Below are 23930 nucleotides of genomic sequence, written 5' to 3' on the forward strand. Positions count from 1 at the left end.
CCTAATTGTAAACATAATCTGTCTACCTAATGTTAAAAATACTCCCTCTGCAATAATGCCTGTAATTTCACTCCTGCCTGAGTCAACGCACCCCCACCCACACTTTTGTCTTAACGACAACTTTACGCCCCCTGGGTGTTGACTCAGCAGAATCCGGTAGTTATGACAATAACATGGGTGGAAGTGGCCAATTAACATTTTGGCAAACTCCTCGGGCGAAACCAACCTTTCAGTCTGAGGGCCTAGGCTTTGAGTTGTGTGCCTTCTCTCAGATGCTTTCCGAGCCATATTGGACCACTTACAGAACCACATTTGAACTTTGTAGAAAAAGAAATTCAGAAATTACTTCATACAACTTGTCATTTTTCCAGCTGGACCAACCTGATAAAATCACACATGGGACTAGTTAACAAATACAGTTTTTGAAATGCAATGTTTGCTCCAGGACTTGCTGGTCAATTTGGCCCCCTTCCAACATTTTAGGAGAACATTTTCTTTAGTGACAGGGTCAATATGTTTCATGATTTAAATTTAAAAATAACCAAAGTATTTTTATACATGCCAATAGAGTTTACTGACCTTGTTTCTGAAGAAAAAAATAATTTAAAAACAAAGTTTTCATTAATATACAGTCAATAAGAATTATATCTTTTGAAATTACCTTTACCAAAACAACACAAAAAACAAACAAACGGTGGAAACAAAGGGCAGGATTTTCAAAACCCAGTGTTATTGTATTGAACTTGTGGTATAGTGACAATAGCTTTAGTAGAAAGTGATTTTCAGACTAAATGTGTTCATTAAATTAATCTGTTAATGCTCTGAAATTGAGTCTATGAGGTCGTTAATGTAGGTCGAGCCACTGGTGAGCTCCCCAGACTCGGACTGCCATCAGAACAGTCCCAGACCCACTGGGTGACCTAATGCATCACCTTAAGTGCACGTCAGCAGGTAACCGAGCCCAACTGGCAGGCAGAGGAAACACAGGTCATGGTCAGTCCACAAACCAGTTTCTTCCCAAACTTCCCAGCCCCCACCCTCAGCAGCCCAAGCAGGCCCCCTTTTTGGCACAACAGCTGCAGTACTGGCACACTTACACTGCAGAATCCTGGCTGCTCGCCACCATGCAAAACGGATATGCACTTCAATTTCGCTTGGGACCTCCTCCCTTTCGAGGTGTCACAAACACTTTTGTAACAGACCTTCTACAAGCCTCGATAGTTCAGAAAGAAGTGGTTGCCTTGCTGTGCAAGTGAGGCATTTGTCTCGTAGACCCCATCTGCCACGGAGAGGGGTACTACTCGAGGTACTTTCTGATCTCCAAGAAGGATGGCGGCTTTCGCCCTATCTTAGACCTGAGGCTCCTAAACAAGTTTTTAAAAGAAAGGAGGTTCCGAATGCTGACGTACCGTCATCCTCCAGTTTGTCGAGCCGGGCAACTGGTTCACCACCGTGGACTTAAGGAACGCATACTTTCATGTTTCAATTCATCCAGCGCACAGAAAATATCTGCGCTAGACCTTTCAAGGAAGCGCCTACGAGTTTGCTGTGCTGCCATTCGGCCTCTCCCTAGCTCCGTGTACGATTTCAAAGTGCGTGGACGCAATCCTGACTCCCCTGCAGCTGCAGGGGATCAGAGTAATAAACTATCTGGACGACTATCACCCGCACCTGGGATTGAGAGTTAGTGCCAGGTGCAGAGTTTAAAAAGAGTGCAGCCAGTTTGTTCGGGGATGGTGTGGAGTTAAGAAGCCCGTGTGTGTGTGTGAGAGAGCGAGAACGAGAGCAAGAGAGAGAAAGAGAGAGAGCGAGAGAGCGCACAGCCGTATTAAAAAGGAAAAGGAAAAGGGTGGTGTGTAAAACTTTTTTTTTTCATTGTGTATGCCGGTAAACAGCTTAGCTGTCCAGTTTAGTAGTCAAGGATATCCTGAGTGTGAAAGTAGTGCTTCCGAAGGAGCTAGGTGTTTGTTTTTTGTTTTGGTGTAAATATCAAAAATAGCGTGCAAGCTCTGAAAAACTTCAATCTCTGTGTCCTGCTTTTAAAGGGGTGAACCAACCGTGGTGATGTGCAATCTATATATATATATATATATATATATATATATATATATATATATATATATATAGATATATATATATATATATATAATAGTATAAAAAAATATAAGAACCTATGCAATAGTCAGCGTGCCTTCAGACAGCCAAGTAAGATCAATTCATGCCCGTGCCCAAATTATTTTGAGGACCGCTGGCTTAGGCAGTCCCCTCGACGTAGTCCACTAGCGCACGAATGGCCCTAAGCGTTTTTGTAAGCTTTCCCGTCTACACTGCTGCTCCCAGCTTTTCTCGAAAGTCTGGATAGAGAATGCGACTGTTCTCCTAGTGGCTCCAAGTGGTCCAGGAGAATATGGTTCTCGACCCTGTGCCAGCTGTTACATGGCCAGCCCTGGGAGATTCCACTTTGTTTGGATCTCCTCAGTCAGGCGAAAGGCTCTCTTTGGCACCCATAACCGAGCATATTCCAGCTATGAGTCTGGCCACTGAAGGGGACCGCTGGCTAGCCCTAGGGCTATCAGACACGGTTGTTGGAACGATGCAGAGCACTAGGGAAGACCCCACTAGGTCTCTATATACCTGAAGTGGAAGTATTTTCAAGCTTGGTGTCTGGCTGGGAACCATGACCCCATTACTTGCCCTATGCCAGTCATTTTGAAGTTTTTGCAAGAAATGCTCAATGCTGGAAAGTCACCTTCCACCTTTGAAGGTGTATTTAGCGGCTATCTCTGCTTGCCATGCCCCTGTATATTCTATATCTCCGGGGTGTGCATTTTTTGGCTACCCGTTTCCTTAAAGGCGCACGACAATTATGCCCTCCTAGGAGGACTGTTCTCTTTGAATGGAGCCTTAATATTGTACTAGAGGCTCTCATGAAGGCCTCTTTTGAGCCCTACAGTCCTTAGAGCTGAAGTACCTGTCTATGAAGACAGCCTTCCTCTTGGCTATCACCTCTGCTAAGTGGATCAGTGAGCTGCAGATGCTGTCTGTGCACAGCTCCTGCATGCGCATTTGGGAGGATGGCAGCAAGGTGTCGCTGCGCACCAACCCTGCTTTCCTTCCCAAGGTGATTACAGCCTTCCACATTAACCAGTCTGTGGAACTGGAGTCTTTTCACCTGCCTCCGTTTGCTTCAATGGAGAATGAGAGACTGTATTTTCTCTGCCCAATGCAGGCATTGAGATGCTATGTGCATAGGACAAGAGCTCTGCGTCAATCTGACCAGCTCTTCGTCTGTCACGGGACATGGACCCTAGGACAGCCCCTCTCTAAGCGGTGTCTGTCACACTGGATTGGGGACACAGCCTCGAATGCATATAATAGTGTTAGCTTGCCCCCACCTGGTAGGGTAGCTGCACACTCCACTAAAGGGTTTTCAAAAGGTGCCTCGATGTCTGATATTTGTACTGCGAATAGCTGGGCTACGGCAGATATTTTCTCCAGGTTCTACCGTCTTAATGTGGTAGACCCTGCCTTGCCTTCTGCAGGCACAAGGGTCCTTGAGGGTGTAAGTTCTCACCACTAACCTCTGGGTTAGACAGTGTTGTGCGTCCCTCATAAGCTGTTGTTCCTTCCCTCTCCCTTGTGACGGCTTTGGTATACATTATCCCATACCTAATGTAGTGGTGGTCGTCTTCGAATTGAAAGGGCATGTTAGGTTACTTACTGTAACCCTTGTTCCCTGAAAGAGAAGATGACCACCACCCATGAGGTCGCTTTGGTCGCCCTCACGGGTTCGATTTAAAAAGAGGATCTTCCTGTGAGTGATGCTTTTATTCCCTCGATAGGCGGGGCCGAGTGCATCATCCCAGGAAGGGGCCTTTCAGCAGCTCTGGTATAGAGAGCTCAGGAAGAAATCAGATTGCATGAAATAAATAATGTAAACCTCATTAATCATTTACACTCATTCAGGGGGATATTTTGCCACAGCTTACTATACACAGCTTTTTTAATGTGCATTTTGCCATCTTTTTGTTGGTTAAGAAAAAATTATCATAAGCCATCTATGTATATTGGTTGGAATTTATTTTCTTATTATGACATCTACATTTGTATGTATTTTTTGCACTTCTACACCAGTCATATTAATGGACATCTTCGATGGAAATTTTTTACCCGTGCACTAATCCCATGTAATTGCATTAATTTTAAATGCTGAAATGTCAACTAAAATTAAGTCATTTAGTTAAATCGAAATACCATAAGCCTGTTGTGCATTCTTTTCCCCCCATATAATGCACACCTTTGAGCTCAATATAATTTCTCAACAAAACGCTTTTTGACCTGAAACAAAATGTTACTTCACACTATAGTCTATACATTAAAACAAAATAACTGAAACATGATGTTTTTTAAATTGAGTTTGCCCCTTTATAGTTAATTATCCTCATATGGTTGTAAAGATCTGCCTCAAATCTGATAAACAGGCAATCACTGTTTCTGCCAAGAATCTTTCATCTAGTAAAATATTCAAAACACAACTACAGTATAACCGTTTAAAAAAATTAAAAGGGACTTGTACATACTTGTCATTCCCTCATCAAAAAGGTCCTGTAAAAATTGCAGCATAACTGCCATCTGGCAAGTCGTGGGTTAAAAATCACGAGACAAGCGCCATGCTTGGAACATGGCCCACTTGTACCCATACTAGGAACGAGTAGAGGCTGTCTGGATTTTGTAGGGTGTCAATCACCCTGTTCGATATCCCAAGACGGCTCAAATGCAGTTGTTCAGGGGCCAGACCCAGAGCTGAAGGCTCGATGGGTTGGGGTGCCATAAAGTGCCCCAATCATGGCTGATTAGGTCGTGATGCAAATGCAGTTCAGGAGCTGTATCAAGGAGGAGAAACAAACACTCCTGGTCCAGTATGGTGCTACTAACAGCACCCTGGTCCGGCCTGACCGTCTCTAGACACAGTGGGAGCAGCGCGAGCAGTGGGAACGCATAGAGTAGATGTGCTGGCCACATATGTGGGCCGGCTGTTTCCACCAAGAGAATGTCTGTAGATAGTGTTGAGACAGTGTCAGCAGGAAACTGCGATTCAACGTGGGCTGACAAGCCATGCGGTTGATCCAAGCCTGCAGAGGGTGTAGATGCAGGAGACCCAGCAGAATGGTGTTGGATGCTGCTGTCATGAGACCCAGAAGCCTCTAGAAAGTCAGTACAGTTAGAGCCCTGCTGAGCTGAACCAGCTCTAGGCAGGCGGTTACTCTCTTCACTCTGACGTCTGACAAAGTGGCTAACATGAGGTTTGAGTACAGGCAGACCCCTAGATAGGTAACTATCTTGGTGGGCGTTAACTGGCTATTTGCATAATTCACCTTCAGGCCCAACTGATGTAGGTGGTTAGTTACAAGCTCTGCATGTTTGTGTGCCTGTGTTGGAGATTTTGGTGCAAATGAGCCATTCGTCCAGACAGTTGAGGACTCCGATACCTCTGAGTCTCAACTGAGGTAGTATAGCCTCCATGCATTTCGTTAACACACGTGGAGCTAGCGACAGGCCAAATGGCAGATTGACCACTTTTGCAGTAGAGCTGCTACCTCTTGAACCACCTGAACGATGGCTTCTGGGTCTGTGACGATCTGTACAGTAGTGAGCACCCAGAAGTCTGTGGTGCATTGGTTCCAGTAGTCCAAGTGGCCCCCGGAGAAGGGGGCCCTGGACTTTTGACAGCAAAATCCTAGGGCTGTTGCTTTGTCTGATGTCCTGCCTGTGCCTGCTGCCTAGAGATAGAGTGCTTAAAATTATGCCTTCCTCCGCGGAAAGCAGCTGCAGGCTGTTTCTGGACAGGTCCACCAGAAGTGGGAGCAACGGGTTGTGCCGGTTTCTGGTGAAACTGGGGCTTAGGATGCCACTGTGCTACAGTTTTACGTGGTGGAGGTGGGTGCTTAGGGAGAAGATGCACCAGTTCCTTGGTAGACTCAAGTGCACAACGGGATCGCTGCAGGATCTTTTCCACCGCCGGGCCAAACGTTTCTGTTACATATTTAATGTGTAAGCAGTACTGTAAGGATAGGTATGCGATTATGAAAAAGTTAAAGCATGATTTTCAGTCATGGACAAAGTTGAGCTCCATGCTGCAGTTACTAACTTAGGCCACAATGCACTACAATCACTGATGCACTTGTATTATTATTTATTATGCTCTTTGTTCTTTCATTTATTTTTACAGACAGTACTTTTTTTTCCCAACCTAGTTACACAGGCTGCATGACAAAACTCTTGTTCCTATTCAAACAAAAAAAAACGAAACGTGTTTACTAATTTAGCCATCATATTTTATTTATTTATTTATTTATTTTTAACTAGGATGTTAATGTTTCGTCTTTGTAAAGTGTGATAGTTAACGCTAGGCGTACTTACAAAATAATAATAGACCTTGCAATACTACAATAATAATGTATGTCATTACAATATATTACTAAAACATTTTAAATTGATTAAAGATTGACAACATTTTGACGTGTAAAACCTTTTAATATACAGTAATTAAATCTTTGCGCTCACACATCAACTACATCTGATTAATGACATTTTTACAGGCAGAAAAAAGCTGACAAGCATTTAACACTAGGCCTAGTATAAAGAGAGACATTGCATGTATATTTTACAGACCAAAAATAAATAAATAAAAAAGAAAGTGGTGTGTGAACACATTGCCATCTGATCTGGCAAACAAAATGACCAGACAGAAAATGTTGATTTATGTAGTTAACCTCCTCTTTAATTACAACTACTGCAGCGCCTTCCTTTTGCAAAACTGTTCTTGCGCGTTCCACTTTTTCCCCGTTCTACTAATTCCCTATGACACCGGTACTCAGGTCACTCAGCTCCAACACTCTGTACCGTGACAAGGTGCATCTCGTGACAGTAACCTCGGTCCTGGTACTGGTGCCGCGGAGGCACTTTACCAGCACTCAGCTGTAATACAAGAAAAGCTAGAAATAAACCATTTTTACTTCAGCGAATCAATACTAGTAATTTAATATTTCAAAGCTAAGCTAAAAAATGTGAAAAAAAGGTAAATAGAAAGATGATACATTTTTATTTACACACTCTGGTGTATTCAGGTTCAGCTGAAAAGAGAACAATGGCACCGTTGTCAGTGTGCATAGCTCTTATACTGCTCTTGGGCGGAGCAGTATCCATGTCACGCTGCACTAAAGAAGTCTTTGGTACAGGTTTTCAGGTTCAGGTGTCTTAAAGCGAAATAGTAATTTATAATGGTTAATATTCCCTACCTGAAAGGGAACCATAAACCCTCTGCATGCTATGATTATTACTTCTATGTATCTACTGCAAACAACCTGTGGTTTAGTAGCTTACAACCAACAATCCACTGTACCAAATCAGCCTGCAGTATCACCTTTTCTTTTTGGAAAGCTTAAAAAGGGTTAAAAATTCCCCAATGCTAGAGTCTCGGAGGTTGAGACCATTTTTCTGTAAATGTGCTACATCTCTAAATAGGAACACATACTGTATGGGATACAGTATAAACGCACAGGTAAGTATTTCAACACCACGATAATCACTTCAGTCTGAACTGGCTTCAACCCAGATGCAACAGTTTATTAACAGACTGTGCAGGAGACATATTGGTTAAACATTATACTCCATGGCTCAGCGTATGAAAAAAGCAAGTGATTTATTTAATCTGCTCCTTTGAGCCTAGAGGGAAAAAGTACTTTAGTACTGGAAAAATTAAGACTGTGAGCCCATTTTTTTTCCATTATTTTCCAAGAACATCCACCACAACGATCATTGCCAAAATCTGAACTTGTATTTATACAGTAAATACAGGCAAGGACATACAAAACAGCAAATATATACACATTAATCATTCTCGATACCATCAAACAAGTTTTAACACATTTCCATACTATGCAAAATAAATGTGCTATCAACATTAACTTGTTAATCAAAAACCAGGTTTATGAAGCAAAGGTTCCATCAACTGTCAGCAATGCTTTTTATTTTTTTAAAACCTACTGTATTTGTACTACTTTTAATAGGCTTTACAAGTTAAACATTTTATGAAAATGTATATAAAGTACTTAATTTGAGCAACAGTACATAATCATGTTTTATTGGAAATTTTACTTCTGTTCACTTTGTGTATCACTGAAAAATGTCTTACAAATTATCAGTGTCAACTTGAGTATAAAAACTCTTAACAATCCTGGAGCTATCAGAACCTTCTCACCACTGTGCTGCATGGAAATCATAAAGCTGACCTTAGAAGCCCAACAAGACCGTGACTTTCTTGTGTTAACATATATACTACTAAGTTATCAAAGAAATCTGTTTTCATAGCATAACCTGTGGCAAGAAACCTTTTTTTAAAATTCAGTTTGTTATGGATTAGTGACTAAAAAATGTAACACTGTTAATTACTATTTACTGTTGGAGAACTCAACAATTTACAGTACATAGCAGCCAGTTAATCCCCACAGTTGATAAAGGCATTTATATTTGGTAATGATCAAGTCTTTCAGACAAGTGTTTATGCGAGACAGACATGTGCATGTCTGAAGTTTCAAGAACTTCAGCTGTGGTTTTCTGTTATAACAAGAGACAAGCATTTTAGTTGGTGGAAATGTTTTTTTTTTTTTTTTTTTTTCAAATGTATTTAATTTTATTTCTGTTAATACTACTTTAATAATCATAATCAAGTAAAACATAAAAACTTAAAAGGTCATACCATTCTACTTCAGTGGTTGTGTGACCTATAATTTATCTCTCCAATACAATTTGTTTTATTTTTATTGGCATTGCACTGACAAGGATTTTGAAATACATAGCAATTATTTAACAGCTTCACCCACCTGTAATCCACATTCATTTTTCTACAGCAGATTATATGTAAGGCTACAATTTTGGCACGATACAAAAAACAAGAATCCATGGAAAGGTCACCAAATAATGTACTTTTATCTACATTAATATATTGTTACATTATCTACATTTAAAAATTGTATCCCAAACCAATAATACATATTACTTATTGCTTTTGACAACTGACAAGTTTAACTGTTACTTTAGAGTACAAAACTAAGTTTTCCACAATTCTGAAACAGCATGTTGTAAAGAAAGCCTCTGTAAGCCAATACACTTCTGTTCTCCAATAGATTTTTTTCTTCTGTCTTAAAAGGAAACAGCTCGCTCACCGTTTTTTGTAGTTTAGCTGTCTTTCCTACTGCAGATTCAACGACATGTAGCTTCCGTTTATGTAATGTACTTTCAATATGTTTGTCACATCTTGCTTTTCATTTGTAATCCACAGGAACATTACATGTTGTATAAAACATCATACCACCACTTTATTGTAACATCCGCTTTGGATATTTTTCACTTCTTTGCTTAGAAGTGATATTTGCCACTTTGCTCGCACTTCTGTCGTAATTTCTTCACCTGAGTTCACCCCACAAACTTCCACTCCACTCATTTACACACTTGCTCGCTCAGCTACAAATCTTATTGGCTGACCTACATAGCTACATGTAAATACTGTGTGCATACACAACCAATTTATAGATTTGTATTTTCAGTGCATGACAAAATGTTTTTGAAAGGAAATAAAGGAAGTGCCTAATCAAATGTGCTGTACATCCATTTCCAAGATTTCAAGGACTGTATTTAAATTCACAGTGTTCGTGGCCTCCGTGATAATCGTAGTCTTAACTATGTGTTATGCAAACTGAAACAAGTTCAAATGTTGATGGAAGAATGTCTATTTCACAGTAAGCCAGCACATAAGACTTGCAAACATGAATCATTAAAACAAAGAATATTTAAACCACTTGGAGTAAACCAAACATTCCTGCTACACATCATCTAAATACCAGGCCATAAAAAGCCAGTCATATTACATTAGATTATGTTTAATTTTCTAAAGGTTTAATCTTCAAGACTGAACATGATTAAACTTCAACACAATTGAAATGCTTGTAACCAGATCACAAAACCTATCATGAGAAATCGTTAGGTTATTACCATAACCCTGGTTCCTTGAAATAAAAATGTATGGGTATTTTCCTCTTAAAAGACCAGATTCCTGAGTATTATATGCCAAAGCATAGAATATATGCATATATGCCAAGGCACAAAAAGACTGCGTTCACAGATCTTATCGTCATTTTTCCTTCAAACCTGTTGCAAAAAAAATGGACGCAGCAACCTTGAAGGTTAATGGTTACATTTCTATTTTAGGGAACCAGGGTTATGATAATAGCCTAATGTTACCGTTCAAGTATGAAATGTAACCATTACCGTATAGGTGAGTGTACCAAAGCCATCACAAGGGCAAGATTGTAAAATGACTGTACGTCCTGTGCTTTATCATATGGAAGCCCAGTAACAAGTAGCTACGGTGAAAAAATTGAGGGAGAAACTCTCCTATATGCCTGTGTTGTAAGGGTCGATTGAGAAGCCGTCCTTAACACTAGATCCAAAACAAGGATTTTGAAGATCCATGAAATTAAAGTCTGTAGAACCTAGAAAAAGGTATAGGGAGTAGCCCACACCGCTGAATTGCAAATGTCTCCAACAGATGCACCTGGAATGCGATGCCACTGGTGGAATGGGCAGAGTGCTTTTCTGGAGGGGGCAAGTTGACTAGCTCAAAGGAAGTACTGACTGCATCTGCTATCCACTTGGACAGCCACTGCTTAGACAGGGCTTGACCATGGGACTTAGACCCATAGCAGACAAAAAATTGTTCAGACTGCCTCCAAATTTTCATCCTGGTAACATAGTCTGCCAGGGGCTGGAACAGGGCAGAGTGTATGGAGATGTCACTCCCTGTCAGACTGGAAAGGTGAATGGAAAGCCTCCAATTCTACAGACTGGCTGAAATGAAAAGCAGATATAGTATTGCAAAAAGGCAGGATTGGTACAGAGTGTAAACTTTGTCTTGGTCTCTGTAAAAATTAAAGCAGGATTTCACAACAGAAAATGCCTGCATCTCAGTCACTCACTTTGCAGAGGTGATTGCGAGAAAAATAAGTTTTAAATTATAAAAGTTTTAACTCCGCTGAATGCAGGGGCTCAAATGGAGGCTCCATGAGTGCATTACGCACCATGTTTAACCCCAAGCGAGGAACAGTGTCCTTCATAGGTGGCTGAAACCGCCAAGCCCCTTTCAAAAATTGTCACCAGGAAGTGAGCTCCTGGGTAGACTGAGTCAATCTTGACATGGTAAGCTGAAATAGCTGCCAGATGGACCTTTAATGTGGAGGTGGATTTCCCTTTGTCAAAAAAGTGTAACTGCCATGGGACAGGTCGTGGCGTCAAACCCATGATGTAGACACCACGTCTGAAAAACAGCTGAATTGTACCCATATTGGGAATGTGTGGATGGTGCTCTAGCATTCTGCATAGTGTCAACGATATTATTCTAAACCCCCAGGACGGCCCAAATGCTGCCGTTCAAGAACCAGACCCAGAGCTGCAGGCTTGACAGGTCTGGATGCCATGTTCCCCAGTGCCTGACTGAGCAGGTCGCGGAGATTTGGTAGTCTCCATGGCTGGCCGCTCAGGAGCTGCATCAGAGTTGAAAACCAATAAGGGGCTATTAGGAGCCTGATTTTCTCCAGACACAGTGGGAACAGGGCTAGCAGTAGGAAGGCATATAATAGAAGCCTTGGCTGCTGGTGTGCCAAGGCATCTATTGCCAGCAGGTCCCTGGAGAACCAAAGGGGACGGCTGGTTGATTTCTGAATATGTTTTACTAGTTAAAAAGCAGAACTACGTAAGATAGAGAGAAGGTATTACACAAAAATAAATTAATAGAAATAGATCCACTTCTTTATATCATGTTTTTTGTTCAAATAAGACAGTTTACAAACAATTGGTTGTTATTAGCTTATTGATCCCAGAATCTCAACAAAAAGATTGAAGTATCCCATCCGATTTTTGCAGTACTTTCTATTATTGTTGGGGACTAATTGCTGTGCACCCATTTCTTACCTGAACATTAGGTAAATCATAGAACACTTTGCTTGCTGCTTTAGACAGCTCTTCTTCCTTCTTTCTTTTTAAACGTTTTTAAGTTAGCATGGAGCTAGCTCACAGATGGAAAAATCACACAGAGACACTTCCAGTGAACATGTGTGACTGAAAATTCCTGGAGGTGAGGTCATATTGAGCTCAGTCTAACAGCACCCCCCCCCCCCTCTGTTTGCCAGTCATTAACCAATTATACAGTATGTCTTTCTTATGGCTTAGTGCTGGGAGGTGCACAGTAAAAATACTGGCAACAATAACACATTATGATAGTCATTTACTCGCAGGGCGAGATTAGACAGAATTAAACTGAATTGTAACAGAACGGGCCAGCTGACGCTATATCATTTCTAAACATTCTAAACAATTGACCAATTTTTCAACACTCACGTTAGTTGAGACAACCTACCATTTTTTAAAAACCACAAAATGTAAAACCAGCTAGTTAACATAATTCAGTTTGTTATGGATTTGTGATTCTAAAATGTGATACTCTTGATTACAATTTACTGTTGAACAGTACCTGCTGTAGCAGCCAGTTAATACAAATGCCTTCATCAACTGTGGAGATTAGGTAATGACTGAGTAAACTAGTTGTCAACAGTATTTGTTACTATTCACACAAAAATGTGTCAAGAATAGCTGCAATAAAAGATTATTATACCCTGGACACTTCTGCCTTGCAGCCTTATAATAATAATAATAATAATAATAATAATAATAATAATAATAATAATAATAATAATAATAATAATAATATAGTCTGACTGCTGTAACTTGAGTTGCTGCTGGCTTGGCGAGGTCATTACTACCCAAATGGGTGTTTTCACAAACAAAAGACATAGAATATTGGGGGTTAGAGGATTTGAAGGTTTCACACATATCACAGTAATCACACATTTAATAATATACTGTTTTAAAATAAAGCATGTAAAATATCCTATATTAGACATAGAAACAATGCACACATTGTTCGATATTTTTCAAATAAGGAATAACCACAATTTTTGAATAATTTGTGGTGTTTTATCAAGACTTTTGAGGATAAACACTTCTCTTGTGACAAGCTTTAATATTGCTATCTCAGTCATTCAGGGGAAACCTTTTTTTTTTTTGCTTGCTTGCTTGCTATAAACATACATATTTGTGTATTCTTCTCAAAAGACTTACATTCTCATACAGGGCTTGAATGGTCTCCAGGTCAACTACAGAGTTATCCAACTTCAAAACAGCTGTAAAACAAAAAGAAAAACATAAAAAGCAGAATTAGTTGTCATACAGCTGACGAAAGTAAGGAATAGCACTGTACTAAGCAGTGGTGTGTGTGTGGTGTGTGTGTGTGGTGTGTGTCCAAAATGTTTAAGGGATCCCACCCTCCAAAAAAAGCAACAGTAAAAGTTATGAAAAAAAAAAAAATTAAACCACTGCAGATAAACTATTTCCACAATATAAATCACAGATTTAAACTCCAAAAAAATATGGCAGCCATCATTCTATTCTAGTTTTACAGCAAAAGCAGTATCTAGAGCTAACAAAATAATTGAATTTACATTTCACAAGTCATTGTAAAAGCAATACAAAACAGCCAGAAGAATACAAAACAGCCAGAAACCTTAAGCTTAGGATCTTATCACTGTTTTTCCCATACCTCGCATGTTTTCAATCAAATGTAAAGTTTACTTTTTTAGGGTACCTGCACATAATATTTCATTATGTACTCAGTCAAGATTCCCAGACAGAACAAATCTATTTTCTTGAGCCAAAACGTCACACACATACTCTTCATAGATCACACACCTGTCAAATGTGTAATTTTGAGGTTATCAGCGTACCGTAAGCCTAAGGTTACCTGGATCGCTAAAGGGAAGGCAAACCACAGTATACATATTTTAAAACATTCAGAAAACCTACAGGATTGACATCATTGAGTTCCACATTCTGGCACAAATTATGCTTTGCACGTTAGAGTCTATCCAATAAAACTCAAACAAGTTAATATTTTCCTTCAGGACACCACCAGAGTGAAAAGTACCACATTTATAATGTTAGAAACATGGCTTTATATACTCTCCAGAAAAGGAAAAAGTGAAGATAAATTAAATGTATAGGCTTCTTTATAGAACACAATGTTAAATAGAGGATTTGTCTTATAAACATAAAAAGTAATGAAAGATGGCATTTGAGCAATCAATACTATGAGTTAAAAGAAGTTGATTGATTCCAGAACTGTTGTCCAGTCAGTTCTTAAAATATCTTATTTTACCCATTCTTAACCATGTCCTTCAAGACAAATGAACCTGTTGAAAATTTCAAACCAACAGTATAGCTCACTTTGATTCTCTGAACAACACATTAGCAGAACTATTTGTTAAGTCTACACGGCTATATTATCTGTAGTTCAGTTCTGGTGGTCAATGAAACATGTTACCTAAATCTGTAAAGGAACAATGCGGTTTTGTTTGAATTCCAATTGTCGCCTTCTTGTCTAGGCACAAGGATCTGGCGCCCAAAACTGTAATCCTTTAAAAGTAAACGTTTAAAATGCAAACAGAGTTGAAGTTGTAGATTGTTTAAATACAATATATACAGTCAACCTTCTTTATACTGCCTGGTAAGGGCCATGGGCAAAAACGGGCAATAAGCGAGGGTGGCGTTATAGTAAGGGTCCAAAAAAAAAAAAAAACACACCACATCACTCACTCTCTCACTCACTCACACACAACCTTCTATGTTGGCAATACATTTAAAACTTTTTTTTTTTTTAGTTACACAATTACAGCATATCCAGGACATTTTAATAAAACATTAATATTTTTTAAAACTACAGTACTAGTTCTTAACACAACAGTGGGTATACTAGTTACGTTATATCATCTTTTCCCATCTGTACAAAACATACATTATTACTTTTGAGGAACTGTTTACACTTAAAAAATAAATAAATAAATAAAATACTCATTTAGTGTCAAATCACCCAAATAACAAAAACAACATAAAAACATCAACTTATTTCACTAAGCAATTTAAGCTCAACAACATTCTTTTTTAAGCAGTTAAAAAAAAGTTGAATATGTACCCTTTTTTCAAACAAAGCAATTTATATATATATATATATATATATATATATATATATATATATATATATATATATATATATACACACACACACACACACACACACACACACACACACACAACTTTGTAACTCACTGAAGAGGCTCATCTATTATTATTTTAGAATACATGGATACTCTTGTGATGCTAATATTAATAAAGACGAGGTTCAGCAGTACAGTTTTTATTTTTTTTAAAACGTAGTGTTTCAGTGCTGTACAGTCGTTAGTGTTTGCTTTCTCTGAGATACGAATGTACCAGATTTGTACAGTCATTATACGTTAGTGCTTTCTCTGAGATACGATTGTACCAGATTTGTACAGTCATTATACGTTAGTGCTTTCTCTGAGATACGAATGTACCAGATTTGTACAGTCATTATACGTTAGTGCTTTCTCTGAGATACGAATGTACCAGATTTACATTGGGTTTTTTTTTTTTTTTTTTTTTTTTTTAAACGTATTCACATTTTGTTGATCATTAATGAACATCTCTGTACTGTATGAATTTAAAGTGATGGTCTCGAGGAGTCGAATGGGTCAAAGTTCAAGTACATTTTCCTCTAAAGGAATTCTCTATTTGACTTCACTACTGTGGTATTATGCTTTTTCTTTTGAATGGCTCAAGATATAAATATAGCCTTAACCCCTGAATTCAAGTTGCACTCCCAAATACAAGCATAAAAAAGACCCTGAATGCAAGTCACATTTAACTCTTAGTGAAAAAAACACAATTAAGTTAAATCAGTTTTAATTTCTAGGTGCCAGCAGAGAACACTGTATTACTGTACATTAAAGCATCAGAGTACGTCACCTACTATATATATTATATATATATATATATATATATATATATATATATATATATATATATATATATATATGTATGTACAAATCTCATGTTATGAGTGAACTGAAGGGACTGACGTTTCCTCTACGACGTAGAGTCCCCGTATAGGCCATTTTTTTGTAAAATAAAAAAAAAAGTATTACATGAATGAGTTTCATGATACAAGTTTTGTGTATTTTAAACGGTGCTGTCATTTATCAATCTGGTACAATTTTGGAATAGGATCTTCACTAGGCATTGGTGTAAGAAATAGTTCTGAGTGATTAATTTTGCAGGGGTCACAGTCCTTTTAGGTTTAACTGGTGCTGCCCTCTGAAGGATTCTTTGAGAAGGGCAGCACCTGGGATCCAGATGTCCCTGGCTTTTGCCTAATGGTTTCTTAAGAAGTATTTGTCACTGTAGCTAGGTGGATTAATGATGGCTATGGTTTGATGTCGGTCTGATAATCTAGCCAAGTCTGTGTCATTTGAGCAACCACATTGAACCTCTTCCTAGCTGAAACAAAATCATGTCCCATTAGATAAACAGGTGATGCACACAACATGACAGCATGAAATCATGCAAATTTACCACTACTAAAGTCTTACATTCAGAGAACACAAATACTTATGGAGATCAGAGGCACACATGTTTAGCAAGATCACCATTAAGATAAACAATCTGGTAATTACAAGTAGATCAGACCCTAGAAAAGTGCACTTCCATGTTTACAAATGGTAGGGGGAACCCATAATATAAACCTTGGTTGATAAGAACCATCCCAGGTGGCCCCTCTATGAATCGCAAGAGAACTTTTACAATCTTTTTTGTTTGAAACTGTTATATATTAACAAATGCCAAAAAAGCCATCTCTTTGATTATACTCCTCTGATCTTTTTGGAAAGTGGAATCATGACAATGTTCAAAGACTTAACGTTAAGAGGACTGCTCAGGAAAACTAAAAAAAAGTACAATAAAATGAACACAAAATTGTGTACAGAGAAAAAAAAAAAGTTGTTCTGGCAGGATTTCCTGCCATGGTGCTTTAATTAAGCACAAGGACTAAATGAAGCAGTCTAACAGCATTGTTGCAAAGCACTACCATAAGTTCCTAATTAAAACAAATAAATTAAAATACATAATCACTGCAGCAGTCATGCAGTAAATTTAATCATTATTTAGCACAACTAAATATTCTACATATCGCCTCTTGCAGATTCGGACATATTGCTCTATCTGGGTCAGAACCCAGTATGCGATATCATACCGCTTTTGATAAAGCAGGGTTGACCTGGATGACAGATGCAAGTGCACAATGAACAGATCAATGCCACGGAAGAAGGCTTGTTACAGGCACTTCCATCCAAACTTCTCTGGTTTGAACCGTCAGCCCAAATCTTGATTAGAGCAGGTACGTGTTTTTACACTACGCAGGACTGGGACCCATGTAGCCCGAACCCAGGTAGGAGTGCCAGAGTGAAAGGCGCTCCAGAAACCAAGTTCCAAGCCACAAAGTGTATATGTGTTCCCTCATCTTTAGAGCATAGCAAATCTACCGTTATGCCAAACAAGCATTGTCCTGCAACTACCTGCTGCAATAGTGAAGTTATTAATTACATCTTCAAACTATAACCCATAGAGATGAGATTTTTGACAAACTGTAAGATCAAAGCTGATCCTCGCTGGTAGGGACAGAACTAATGAACATAAAAAAACAAACAAGCTAAGGCTCATTTGAATTTACTCTAAAACAGCTACATATTCTAACCCAAAATCACAATTCCATGGAAAAGTTTTTTTTCTTCTCCACAGCTGGTAATGGAAAATTAATGCAGCCCTCTGAACACTAATCATCCCTGATTGTGTGTAGTCATGTGCCAGACAATAATGTGTAACATGTCAAAAGATAATGAACATTTACTCAGAGTAAATTCCCAGCAGCCTGAAAGTCTAAGTCAACATAATGCTTGTCAACAAACTGCCTTAATGTAATGGTCAAACTGGTTTAATAACTACACAAACCTGATGTTTATGTAGTTTTAAAGATTTGAAAATAACAGCCATAGCACTATATCTCTTCTGTAAAATCAGTATAACAAAAGATCATTTGTAGAGAAAAGAATAAGCAGCAATATGTGGTTCCAGAACTATATACAAGAGTGGAATGTAGCTAGCTAAAAAAAAAAAATTGACTAAGGTAAACCAGCTTTAAATGTATAGCATCAAACTGTTAAACTGATTTGGCTTTAATCAGCTGAAATTACAAGAGCAATTTGAATGATCAGATAGATTGACAGGTGTCATTGCTGGCTTGTTGAAATGGTGTAGGAATTGCCAATTACATATTCAAATGTAATTCCAATGAACCATTAAAATGATGGTATAATGTTTGTATACGGGTCTGATCCATGTACAACTCATTTTGTATGAAAATATATACATCACAACTAGCATATTTGGATTACCAAGCATTTGAGATTAAAAAAAACAAAACATTGGTTTTTCAAGGGAGCGTGCGGAGATATGTTTGTGCTTTTCTGACTGACTACCCACATCAGTGAGTTAAACCCATCAACATTCACCTCAATTATGTAAAATAACTTGGGAGACTAATGGCAACTTTTGAAACATGTTTTGGGGAAGTTTTGTGTAGTTTAAGATGCTCTTGCAACAACCAGAACATTGACGTTGCTCAAATGCTTGGTTTGCTACCCAACTAACATCTGTAAGTTAACAGCAAGCCAGGTTAGGCTGGGCATTATCCATTGAAAATAAGATGAAAATGACCTGTAATATGGTTTCTTCATAGGATGATGAACACACAGAGTGAAATCCTGGTCTCCATGTTGATTGGTCAGATGGAAACAAAAGTGATCTCTTACCCTTCTCTTATCCTTTTCAGCACCAAAGCCGACGTCATAACCAATCAAATTTTGAAAGTAACAGTAAAGAAAAGAGGGGAAAAGAGGGTGGGATATAGGTGTGTGGAGTTCATCATCCTACGAAGAAACCATATTACAGGTAATCTTCACCTTCTTCCCTCGTCTGATGAGCATCACACAGCATCGCCTCTGGAAGCGGACACAACCAGCTGTGCCAGTTTTTGGGGTTGTTGGACCCTAGGGTGTCAGATTTCATTGGTTTACGTGCCGGAGGAGATCAACTGGGAAGCAGGTGAACCAGCTCTTTAATAAATTCCTGCGAAGAGTGAAAGCGCTGCAGCATCTCACCACAGGACCAAACAATGCTCTGGAGTAACGGGGGCATCCAAAAGCGGTGCTTTGTCCCTGCCAGGTGCCTGGGAAAGAAAAGCCAAAGCTAAAGCTGCCTGCAAGCGCAGCTCATCCATTTGTGGTGGTGAGGGCCTATGGTTTAAAAAAAAGGGACTGCGCAAATGCAACTGGTAGGCTAACAAGATGCTGGTATAGTTCCCTAGACATGCAGAGAACACCCTGAGTCAATAAGCTCTTTTGAGGATCACCTCAGAAACCCGGCACTGCTTGTTAGGGCAGGCGGCGTCCTTGGATAGCAGTGCCAAATTAGGCGTCTGGACCAAGGCAGCAATGGAAGCCTCAACCAGCAGAAAATGGGCAATGCCCAGCTTTTCCACATCATGAACCCTATAAAGGGCATCTATCGTATGGTAAACAGCAGCTGTTGCCGATGGTCGAAGGAAGTGGATTTCATATAGAAAATCTGGATGAACTGGGGGGATACAGGAGAGGCAGTAGGTTGATCATCAGAAATTGAATGCCTTTTTTCCACTTGTAAGGTTCCAGTGGCCCTCAGTGGTATGAGCTCTGCTGACAGGGAGAGCTTTACATCTGGGGACATGCTGTCCGACTCCATGTCCTCAGGATGGCAAGGCCAGCTCCTGTTCACCCACCTCAGGAGGCTTTGATGGACAGAATGTTCCCCTGTGGCTAATCTGTGCTCGCAGCCCAGCGGGTGGGGTGAGTGGTGCAGAATGTTCCGGCAGCAATCCAGCAAGAACAGTTTTCTCTGGTGGGAAGCAGCTGCTCAGATTTTCTCCATCAGCTCTGAGTCTGCCGATCACCTGGAATGGAGCCTCTTCCTCTTCTGCAGGGAAAAGCGGGAAAGGAGAGGCAGAGCTTGAGGAGGATGAGGAAGACTGTGATGACGGTTTCCTGACTGAGCCATGGGGTGAGGACGCAGACACCTCTAAGAGAGGGGGAGGGAGAGTGCTGAGCAGGAGGAAGGTGCACAGAGCATTACTTATAGCTGCAGGGTAACCTCTTCTCAAGCATGCGCTTGGAGAAAGGGGCAGAAGCTGCGATTAACCAGTGCGTCATTGGCATGCTCTGGCCCCGGACAGGAAGAGCATCTTCTGTGCTTGTCCTTCATAGGCAGACTGACCTTGCATGTTTCAACAGGGATAGAACCCAGGCACGATGCAAGGAGCATTCAATGCAAGGTACAGTATAGAGTTGTACAGCTGTTGCCTCAATTTGCTTATATATCGACTGGGCGGGTTAAGACCGGAGCAGTACCGGTTCGATACCAGTTTGGTTACCTCAGCACCGGTTGGGTGTACTAAACACTGAATCGGAAACTGGTAAGCACCGAATCGATATCAGTTTAGCACCGCTTTGGTGGCTTCGGCAACAGGTCTTTATCGGTGCAGTAGCCTTCAGTACCAGGTCTGGATTGGAGATGGATTAATGACCTAGGTACAGGTTCTGTAAGGGTCCTCCAGGTTGCAGCTACTGGTCAGTTGAGCACCGGTGGGTAACCTCGGTCCTATTTTGGTATCATGTAAGTGACCTTGGTAATGGTTCAGTATGGATCCACCGAGTCACAGTCACCGCGGGTGACATAGTCCAGGGATGCCGACCTGCAAAAGCCACTGGCAAAACCACCCAGTCACTACCAACACAAGACTGAGGAAAGCTTGCATGTTAGAATGAACTAACAGTCTTCGCAGTGGTAATGCTAAAATAGCGGTCATCAAAACGACATCGAATCACTGGGGTTTTAATTGCAAGCAACAACAAGCCGAAACAAGTATCTAGGTCCTGCGCAATGCTGCTGAGCCCAGCAGCTGCTCTTACTGCATGTGTGCTGAGCACCACATTACAGGCAGGCCTGCGCGTGGTATCTAAAAAATACAGAAATAACACAATGAGAAATGTTCAACAAAAAAAAACGTAATTTAACAATTACATAAATGTAAAACATCTTGTATGGTGCTAATTACCAGAAACAAGAACAACAATAAGCTCCAGCATAGTTATCAGCCTGGGGGGAGAGCACAAAGTCAGACGACTTATGTTGCTGGGTACCTGTGAAGGAGTGACTCAAGCCCTGGCTTCACGTGAGGCAAAAAACCACAATGGGACATAACTAGCCATAGGCTGTAGTGCACACAAATGCGCATAAATTGAAAAACTAATAAAGCGATTTGTTTAACACTAGAACCACCATGGCAGTCATTTCAACATTTTTCACTTTTAAAATAAATATACAAGCCTGTCGTTTCTACTGGACCTACAGCCATGAATTTCTTCATTTTGTACAAGGAATGCACTGTGGAAAATATCAGTAGGAAAGATTTCATCTTGAAGCTAGCCACAGTGCTTCAGCAGAAACATTTTGAGCAGAAAAGTGCAAAGCAGCAGGCTGCTGCAGCTCAACCTGGATTCTTTGCTGCATCAAGTGACACACACTCAAGAGAAAACTTTACTTTTGTTTTAAATTAAAAATGACTCGTTTTTACAGTTTTTTATGTACATATATATGATTACACACTAGTTTCTTTTGAAATGTTTATTTTATTATAGTTTTTCATTTTTTGAAGTAGTGCTTTACATGTGGGAAGTTAGAAAATAATTATTTTATGTTTAGTTCATTTAAATACGGCATTTCAGCAGTGCAGATGTTCAATGTGATGTACTTGAATAAAATTTTTGAGTTCTATCAGATAGTTTGTCTTTCATTTTAATACTGACGTTGTTTAAATTGCAACAGTCATAATGCCTGCCGGGGACAGTTTTAGAGTTTTAGAGTATAACTGTGGCAGTTCTAGTGTTAATTATCACTAAGGCCCTTTGTAAATCGTAATTTCACAGACTGCACGTAAACTGAGAAATTAGCCCAATCCCGCTTTTTTTTTTTTTTTTTAATATTCTTAAGAAAAAAAAAACATTTTGTAATTATTTTATTTCACAGAAACTGTACACCTCTGTTGTGTGCCTGCGTGTACTATTCGCCATGCACATTGTGCTGTGCAATGATTGTCATGAGACTATAAGCAATCGAGGCAGGAAATTAAAATACTACATCGTAAAGAAGAAAATGAATGTCTCTAAAAAGCCTAAAAATGTGTCATCTATTGACAGGCATTTACAGTCAACTATTGACCGAAAGAGAAAGGTGGTAATCCACAGCAGAAAGAAAAAATAGCGACTTCCATGTTCCAAAAGTCCACTGAAAAGCATGAAGTGCGAAACACATAGAATTTTGAATTGACAGAGGTGTTTGTTTGTGCAAAAATCGGTCTTGAAAAATTGGACAACCAAAAGTTACTTAAATTCTTCAGACTGAGTGTAGCACATGGTAGAGTGATTCCTTCATCAGACCAGCTGAGACATGAATCACAAGCAAGAGATTATGAAATTGGTAAAACCGTCTGGTTGCTTGTCAATGGTCACGGATGAATCGACTTATGCCCAAGATCAGTATGTGTTACACACTGCATTTGTTTTGCAAGGTCTAAATGGTGAATGGTGACAGGACCTTAATTATCACATACAAAATGTGTTAAAAACAAAACAAAACAAAAAAAAAAAAACACACCACCAAATACTAAATATATACAGATATAAGCAACAATGTACTTATCTGAACAAGGCTCTCCGATCAGGTCACTTGAAAGGAAAAATGGAGATGAGATCTATGACTGCAGTACTTTTGAAATCTGTGAAGGCAGCTTTGGTATACAGTATCCACGATCCGGGATGTTAGGAGTTAAATACCCATTCAGTAATTGTTACATTTCGTACTTGAAAAGGGAATCTCCTCTGCTCCTAAATGTTGTTAGCTTTCTATGATAACCAAACACATCTTCAATGAACTTGTGCTGTGTTGTTACCACAGACACAGATGTGAGACGGACCCCTTTGTTCATTTGTTTCTCATTATTAACTCAAACCGAGTTAAATATTTGACTGAGGGAAAGGACCATATCATTGTTTTCAGATTTCCCTCTATGACTTAACTGAACTCCATCTGCCAGCATACAAAATACCAAGTATCTCTTGGCGCCAGTGGTGGCGCCTTGCTATATGACCACTATTGAAGTGTTTCTGTTTTAGAAGTCTAGTAACCATTGAAATATGTCGTAAAACATACAAAATGGTGAGTCAGCGATGAGCGTTTCATGACAAATGTTTAAAAACTTTACACAGAGAAATTGCAACACAGTCTGCTGCCTCACAAAACAACCCAGCACGATTTATATAGGTTTAAAAACTAATTGTTTAACAGGACAGGGCAACTAATCTTAATCTGTTTTCAATCCATGGTAAAATCTATGAACTATCAAACACTTGTTTAAAAGCGCACAGCTTGGTTCTACATATGCAGAGAATGCTAGTGCTCAGAAAGGGACAACAAATCATCCAATTGGGCTCTCCTGAGTGGCGCATCTGGTAAAGGCACTCCGCCCGGAGATCACCGGTTGAAATCCAAGCTATGCCACTGCCGACCATGGATGGGAGTTCCCAGGGGGCGGTGCACAATTAGCCAAGCGCTGCCTGGGCGGGGTAGGGGTTAGGTTAGCTTGGGAGTCCTTGGCTCACCACACACCAGCGACCCCTGTGGCTAGCTGGGCACCTGCAGACCAGCCTATACGCAATTCAGAACTGTGTGATCCTCCGATGGTGTAAGTTCTGAATATGGCTGCACAG

General features: G+C 39.7%; 1 pseudogene; it reads right to left on the reverse strand.

Annotated features, from left to right (window-relative positions):
* LOC121315470 overlaps window positions 1-23930 on the reverse strand; it is a 175481-nt pseudogene that overhangs the window by 46510 nt on the left and 105041 nt on the right.

This window comes from Polyodon spathula, chromosome 5, assembly GCF_017654505.1.
Source record: "Polyodon spathula isolate WHYD16114869_AA chromosome 5, ASM1765450v1, whole genome shotgun sequence".
In the NCBI taxonomy this organism is placed as follows: domain Eukaryota; kingdom Metazoa; phylum Chordata; class Actinopteri; order Acipenseriformes; family Polyodontidae; genus Polyodon; species Polyodon spathula.